The 8,460-nt window shown below is 53.4% G+C and overlaps 1 long non-coding RNA gene across 1 annotated transcript; it reads left to right on the top strand.

Moving 5' to 3' along the window:
- The first annotated feature begins 651 nt into the window (after positions 1-651).
- LOC308060414 lies at positions 652-2,950 on the top strand. Its single transcript, XR_013926713.1, has 2 exons — positions 652-737; positions 904-2,950. It is a non-coding gene; the product is annotated as an uncharacterized lncRNA (long non-coding RNA).
- The last annotated feature ends 5,510 nt before the right edge of the window (positions 2,951-8,460 follow it).

Genomic DNA, 8,460 nt, shown 5'->3' with positions numbered 1-8,460 from the left:
AAACCGAGGCACAGGGCAGGGATGTGATGTATTCCCACCACCAAGTCAGCTGCGGTGGTTAAAAAAAAGCCTCATGACGGCTCTTGCTCACTGCTCCATCCCTGGCCCGTGGTCACACGCTCCTCATGCTGGGAAGGGACAGGCCATTTTGTGGCTGGAAGCAATCTCTGGCTGAGGAAACAGACCATCATCCCCTCCCAGGCTGCCGGCAGCTGATGCTTGCAGGACACAAGGGCTTTCATCCAGCTTCCATCCAACTTCCACCCAGCGCGAGATGCTGGAGCAGCTTCCCCAATATTCACAAGGTTGCTGCAGAGAAAAGGGGGAAAAAACATTCCCCGCATCGACTGAAGCCAAGGCAGGCAGGGAAGGAGATTTGGGCAAGCCATTAGGAGTGGGAGGATGAGCCAGCATCTTCCCAAAGTCCCCTTCAGAGAGATTTTTTGGTATCACGCCTGGAAATAACCACAGCGCCAGATTCCCAGCGCCGTGGGACAGAAAGCTGCCTTGGCTGCTTCAGAGGTGGCCCCATTTCAGCGGTAAGTGAAGTGACTGTAAATATAAACAGACTTGTTATTAATCATGTTCTGTAAATGTGGAGTCATTATCTTTATGTCCCTGCAAAAGTAATTATCTCCGGCTTTTCAATAAGAACTTGGAAAAGCCTAAAGACTTGAGTTCTGGAAATGTCATCCATCTCCACGTAGAAGAAAACCTGCATATTTCCACAGATTAATGTAAGTTAACCAAATTTACAAAATGAGTGATTTTTAATATATTTCTAAAGCTTTAAGCTAAATGCCTCTTCTCTTTCCAGTGATTTAAAATACTGTTTTGCAAAGTTTTCCTGTACTGGACGTATCACACTGTACTGTATGATGCTGTATTTTATTCTCTATCCAGTAGTACTTGTACAGGAGACAAGGTGGGATCTGATTTACGGGATCTCTCCTCCACTGCCATGTAAAGCGATTCTTCCTCCTGACCAGGCTCACGGGTTGCAGAGCTCTGCATAAAGAATTATTTCCTCCCTAAAAACAAGCAAAAAGAAACATTTTCCAGTGGAAGGGAACATCAAGCTGGGAAACTTTAGGCCAAAACGCAGCTCTGTGGACTTTTATGTCCACAGCAACACATCCATGCTCGACAGAAAATATTTGGGAAGATAACATTGCCTGCTGCATTTACATTCCTGGTGCTCCAGCAGCTGCTCGGGGAGAAGAGGAGGAGGAGGAGGAGTGGGGAGCAAGACGCTGCAGACCCAGGACCAGCACTAGCCAGAGGCCACTTGGCTGTTCATTTCCAGCTTCGACAACACTGCGTTAGCCCAAACGGGGGGAGAAAATCTGCACTGAAGCTGGTTTTAATTTCACCCAGTGTCTCTTCAAAGCAGAATACGCACTGCCTGTTATGAATGGGATAGAGAGCTAGAGGGGAGGTGCTCGCTCACATCGTGTATATACCTACCACCCTGGTGGATGGCTCGGGGTGGGGGTCGGTGCCCTAATTTTAAGCAGGCAGAAGCATCCAGGAGAGTAATTTTTTGCTCCGGAGTAGCTGCATCTGGCCATCGCTTCGTTTGCTTGGTCACACGAGGGATTGAGATCCAACTCCTGATGGGAAGAGGGGGCTCTCTAGGAAGGATTATCCCAAAACGCACCAAAAGGCTTGTCCTCCTCACTCTTCCCCAGATTTCACAGAGGTTTCCACACCAAAATGTTTTGGTTTGTCATTTCAATTTTATCCCAAATTACTAAGCATTAGTGCTTGCTAATGTTGAATTACAAAAATAAAAGCTGGAGAAGTGCTTCAGCTAAAGCTGGGATGGGATATTTCACAGAAATGCAATATTCTGAGATTGCCTTTTCGTTTCAAAACGAGCCATAACATTTCCAGCTCCGCATGGCTCCTGGGGGAGGTGATTTGTATTTTCAGCCCTCTCTTGCTGTGCCAGAGCGGGCAGGGCTCAGGCTGGGCTCAGCTGACAGGACAGGTACGGAGAGGCGAGGGATCTTCCTGATGGCTCATCCTGCAGGAGAAGTCCCAGGGGAATCCAAGGAAACTATCGGGGCAAAAATTTAATGTGCACAGAGGGAAATGTGTTTTCAGACCCTGTTTAATCGAATTGCTGGATTCGTCCCTGTAGGAGCTCACGAACGAGCTCGGAAGGGGAGAACTCAAACTGACGGAGAAGTGCTTCATCGGCAGCTAACGAACGTGACCGATGGGGTGGCGGCTGCAGCCGCAGAAACCCTCAAGGCATCGGCGCTCCGAAGGGATGAAGCACATTGGGAAAGCATCGTCCTCTGCACACCCAGCTCTCAGCCTGCTCCCCGACCTGGGCTGGGGTCCACATCCCCAGCCTCTCCACACCGCCTGTCCCTTGTTTGTCCCCTCTCTTACAAAATCACACCCTTGTGAGCACCAGGCTTTCATTAGCAGCTTGCTGTGCCAGTGTGGCAGGGGGAGAGGGCTGTCCCCTGCTCACAGCCCGACAGAGGGACCCAGCAGCACCTGGCAGCATCCCTGCTCCTTGTTCCCCCCAGCGGGACACGGAGCCATCCCATGCCACATGCCAGCGTCCCCCAGCACTCTGGTCCGTGTTCTGCTGATGCAGAAGCTGTCACAGAGCTCCATCACATGAGGAAAACTGCAGGGCTCAGGCATTCGGGCAGACACAAGAGGCAAATGTCCCGTCACCTGCCTCGGTCCCAAGCTGAAGGACACACCTTAGGGCAGCACATTAAACAGACCTCACTGGCAATTAAAATAACTGAGCCCTGTGTTTCCCAAGCATGGCGAATATCCCCAAAGCAGAGATAAGCCCTTATCAATATTATGAAACAGCGTCGCTTGCTGTGTCTGAACACCAGCTCCCCAGGCAGCCCCCAGGAAAGCTCTGGTTCTGCTATCAAGCCTCTAAAGGATTAGTGATTTTAAAAAAAATATATATATATATATCACCCAATGCTATTGCCACAGCCTTTTCTTGTACATTAAAGTTAGTTACCACAGGTCAGGCAGGAGCAGGAGGAGCCTAAGCAGTGCCTCAGCGTTAACACGTTTATCTACTCCTCAACCCATCAGGTGCATCTCAGCATCTCTCCAACGATATTGCATTTATATTGCATTTATCCATGTCCCTGCTTCAACCAACATCCTAGGGCGTGTGCAGGCAGGAAGGGAGACCTTGGGGAGGGGGAAGGACTTGGGCAAGAGCCCTTGGAAAAGGAGATTAGCCCAAGCTGAAGCTCAGACACAAAGCTTTCTTGATTTGGGATATTTGGCTTCTTCCCTGGATACAAGCGCATCCTCTGCAGTCCTTTCCTCAACAGATTTGGATCCTGCCCCCCACATCGCTTGCCAGGCACCGAGCCATCACGCACAAAGAGCATCCCTCACTTCCTAGGGCCTGGGAGGATGCAAAATGCTCCCACGCATGTTGCTGGGATGCTCCCGGCAGGGCAGCCCCCCCCTCCCCCACGCCCCAGCAGGGACTCTCAGCCCTATAGCACCAGAAGCCCATCACGGCACCCCAGCTCCTTCCTATCCCGGTCCCCAGGACCACCAGTCCAGCAGCGGGGCTGGAGCTGCACCCTGGGCATGCTGAAAGGTGGGGGTGCCAAAAGTCAACAAAGGTGGGGGGTAGGTGAGGGGCCAAAGCAGGGTGATAGGTCTGAAGCTGTGAGGGAACCAAAGACAGGAGCACCCAGGAATTTAACAGCTTGTTTCAGGGAGCTTGTTTCCCTATGACCAGCTCAGATGTGGAGGTTTATCTCGAAGACCTGATTTTCCCTTCCCTGGGAAGGTCCTGGAGATCCCCTGGCTGCTCACAGGGATGAGATGTGGTGGCATCAATGGCTGTGGGGTTTACATAGGGCTGGGATTCACCAAAAGGGCACATTTCCACCCAAAGCAAGCCAGAGCAGAGCTTGTCTGCCATATGGCACGGCTGACGAGCAGCTGGGAGGGAGGCAGAGCAGCTCTCCACAGTTATACCTTTGCAGTTCCTTCTCTTGAATAAGAAGATCAAGAAGAAGAAGAAACAGAGAGGGGACATTAGCTGGCATCCTTCTCTTTCCCTGTTGGAAAGGTCAGATGCTGAGGATGGAAACCCGGCACACAGTTTGTTCCAGGAAATTTTCTGGGCTGCAGCATCTCACTGTGCTTGACCTTCCCAGCAAAGGCCAGGCTGGGACAGGACTGGGCCTCACAGACAGACCAGAGTAATGAGAGCTATTAACGCTAATGGGTGGGAAGTGGCCATGAATAAATCAGCAGCATCTTCCCAGCCATCAAAGCCTGAAACCCTCCAGCAGGGAGGAAGATGCAGGAGGAATGTGAAGATGACACATGTGTGGTTTATGATAGGGACTGCGGGATGCTGTTAACCTACAAATCCAAGAGACTTGGCCCTGTGCCCCCACCCTGCTCCCGTGGCGTGGCATTTTGGACCTCACCGTCATAGAAGCCCCCTCCCAAGGCCACCCTTGAGCATCAGTGAGTTCAGCTTCTCATTTCCGAATGCCCGTGGGCTGGATCTGTGCAGGGGTTTCACGCTTGCCCTGCCCATGATGCTGCAGGTGGGAAAGAAGATGCGGGGAGGCATCACCAGTTCCAACCTCCCTTCGGCCAGACACATCCTTCCACCTCCAACCATCCAGCCTGGCCTCGGTAATCCTGAATCCTAGGCATTAGGCATTTAATCTTGCATTTTATCCTGTCTCCTCTTAGCAGGGGGTCTGAAATTAAAAGGGAAGCAGGGAAGAGCTGAGCTTCCTCAGGTTTAATTGGTTCTGGCTAGCGGATAAGAAGGAAGGAGGAAAATGCAGCAGTTTCTTTCGCTGGCTTTCCTCGGCGTTTCCTGAACAGCTATAATTATTCTGGGAGAGGGGAAGAGATGCAGCATCAGGGGAGGGAGGGGAAAATAATGCCCCCTCCCCGGAGAGAGGAGGAACTTGCGTTGGCAGCCGGCCGCGGGCGCTCGGTGGAGCAGAGCCAGCAGCCGCGGCTGGAGGCCCGCGGACATCTATTTTCCATGATGCAAACTGGGGTGGGGGCGGGGAGAAGGGCCGAGGCAGAACACAGACAAGTCAGGGCTTTGGTGCCTTTGATGCCTCCTGCCTTGCAGGGAAGCTGGAGGCATCTCCCCGCCCCGGGCTGGTGCTGGGGAAGGTCCCAGCTGGGTGCGAGCGGGGCTGGATGCCGAGCGCTGGAAGCAGCAGTGGGATGGGGCAGGGGCAGAGCCAGAGGGGATGCGGAGCAATGAGCTGAGGGCCGGGGATCCCCATTTCCAAGTGCTGGGAGCTGGTTTGGCTGTGGCTCCCGGGTGGTTCCCAGCGCAGGTCCCAGCTCCGCTCTGCTGATGCCCTGCAGGTCCCGGGATATAAAAATCCCATTTTCCATTCCCTCCCCCAGGCCTGCTACACATCCTCTGGGCATCTCAGTTTTGTACTCCAGAACAGAAGTCCCAGCGTGGGATACTTCACCATTAACACCATCTTACTTGTCACCCCTGGATCCTACTGATGCTAATCAGAAATGCAGCTGCTCTGGCTAATGACTGTTTAGTTATTATTGGCAGACTGGGCAGCTTTTAATCGCATCTCCCCACCCCCCTGATGTAACGCGAGGCTGTAGTTTGACCTCAGCTGAAATATCTACTAGCAACAGGTATGTATACCTTCAATATGCTATTTTCTAGATAAAAATAAGCAGATCTGCAGCCGATGGGATACAAAATGGTGAAGCTGCAGTCCTGCTTTTCCATATTTGCCAGGAAAAAGCACGATATGGGAGTTCCAGCACCCTGCAGCAGCAATGGCTGGCTGCTGGGGAAGGTCACTGGGAACCACTGTCTGGGATGCTGCAAAATTTCACCACCGCCAGCCTGTGGGAAGTGCTGCGCCTCGCTAGGAAGAAGATGATGAATTTTGGAAGAACTATGTGCACTTAAAGAATAATGCAACCTGCCAGCCACTTCACACATCTCAGATAAATGGAACCGACAGCTGGAGCTTACCCAGGTGAAACTGCCAGAGCAAGAGGGCTCTGGGGACAGGCGCGGGGCTTGGGGATAAAGTAGGACACTTTTGGAGCCGATACTGCGAGGTCTTCCCCTGTGTGGGGTGCGGAGGTTGTCACCGCTTTGGAAATGGGGCAGGATGGGGAGGTGGGACGTCTCGCATTGCGCAGATGCTCTGCAGCATCCGTGGGCTGATCGCACTTGCAGGACCGGGCTGTACCACCGTGCCCTTGCCCTCGCCTCTTTGCTCAGGAGGGCACTGCCAGTGACACACGGGTGACAGATGATCCAGATTAGGCCATCGAGGTGGCAAATCACCCTCCAGCAGCGAGCCCACCACCCTGGACTATCTCACTGCTAATGACTGCAATTAAGATTATTTTTGCAGAAAATGCATTTTCACCTTAAAAATAAGAAAGAAGAGGGGGGAAAGACTGTGATGGATGAACCTTGCTCTCTTTCATCTTCTTTATAGCAAGTTCCCCCCACTTGACCTCTCCTCTGCCACCAGCCCCAGTCTCCTCGATGTCCCTGCCCATCAGGAGCTGGTGCCTCCCCAGACCCCCCTTGCCCAGCACTTTATGAACTTTCCCCGCAGGCTCAGCCCCGACAGCGATCGCTCAGAGATGAACAGAGCAGCAGTGCCTGGCTGGGGATTAACCAAAACCCCGCGTGTCGTGGGGCTGTGGCATCGTCCTTCCCAGCCTCAGCCCAACCACCCAGCCCTGCCGTTTGTCCGTGGGGTGCAGCAGGTCCCTCCTGTCCTGGTTAACAGCTGGGACTTGTGACCCTCTCGGGTATGATGTGGGGGAGGGCTGGGCACAGCCCTGGGTTTGTCACCCTCAGCTGGACAGATCTCCCACCCCCTCCTCCGGGCTCCCCTGGTCCCCAGTGGGGAGATGGCTTAAATCCCACTGGGATGGAAGGTCAGCCCCAAGCGCGTTCCCTGCTGTGCTGTGGGAGAGGGTTTGCGAGGAGAAGCTAAAAGAGGCTCAAAGCTCTTGGCAGCTGAGATGTGCCAGCAGACGTCCACTTATCGCACACTCTTTTATCTGGAGAAATAGTGGAAACTTAGGATTTGGCCCAGCCCCCAGCCCTGGAGTGGGTGCAAGCGTGCAACCTAAACACAACACAAGAAGATATCCTGGCATCCCCTGCCCCCCACCGCACACTGGGAAATGGGGCAACCCCCCCCCACAATGAGGTGTCAGGACAAAACGAAGTGTCGGGACCATTTCGTGTCACACTGTCAGCCACACATTTGTTGGGTGAACATCACCAAAACGGCTGCTCTGCCAACATCCCAGGTAGGCACACACCGGGGAAAAGGTGCCCACAAATAACATTTCGCAGCTTAAACCCATCATGAGAAATTAGGCTCTGCCCGCTCCCAGCCAGCCAAGCATCCTCAGCGCATTGCTCCATATGGCAACCATTACCGCTTGCAGCAACCGGAATATTTTGCACGGCACACACACACACATGCACACACATGCATGCACGCTCTCTCCCCTGCCAGCCCCCTGCCCTTCCTTGTGCATAATCAAGCCCACATGCTAACAAGCAGGCGTGCAAACCAACCTGCCCCCCCGCACAACTCGCCTTGCCAAAAGGAGCCCGGCGCGAGCGCTCCTGACGAAAGGATGGCTCAGCCTTTCCCTGCTCCGTCGTGTGCTTCGGTTCTTGGGCAGAAACACCCAAGAGCTGCTTCTCCAGACCCCGGGAGCAGCCACAGGAGCTCCCGCTGGCTGGGGACAGGTTTGGACACGGTGGTGGCACAGCCAGGCAGCGCGTGCAGTCATTTTATGAGCAAAGCCAGTAACGCTGTTTGCAATTAAAATGGCCCAGCCCTCTCCATTGCAAGACCTTGCCTCTTGCCCCTGGACCTCAGCAAGCTTCAAAGCCCTTGGCTGGAGCTCCTTGGCACCAGGCAAGTTTTCCCCCCTCCTCTCCAAGAGCCCCGCTGGAAAGGACTTGGCTGCTTGGGCTGATGGCGCGAAGCAGAGATGAGGAGGCTGGATGCACGGCCAGAAACTCGGGGGGTGAAATAACCCCAATTACCATCCTTTGCGAAGAAGTTTTACCTAGAAAACACCAAGCCTCATACAACCCATCCCAGTCCATATGTGCCTATATATATATATAGATATATGTATATGTATGTATGTAACCCCAGCAGGTTGCTGCAGCCCGGCATCCCAGCACAAGTCCCGAGACGGTGACAGCCAATCAGCCAACAGTGCAAAGGCAACGACAACCGTGAAAAATGCTGGCTATAACCCCTCCGGAGAGGATTAGGCTACGGGGATTTCAGAAATGAAGACATTTTATGGCCACCTAAGGGCTGAGCAAGGGAGGAGACACCAGCAAACAGACCCAGGAGGGAGCGAGAGGGAACAACCAGAAACAAGGCTGTTTTTTGGGGAACAAAAGGG

This window comes from Falco punctatus (assembly GCF_963210335.1).
Source record: "Falco punctatus genome assembly, chromosome: 3".
Taxonomy (NCBI): Eukaryota; Metazoa; Chordata; class Aves; order Falconiformes; family Falconidae; genus Falco; species Falco punctatus.
Note: the sequence above shows the minus strand (reverse complement) of the source record. Positions and strands in the feature narration are given on the sequence as shown.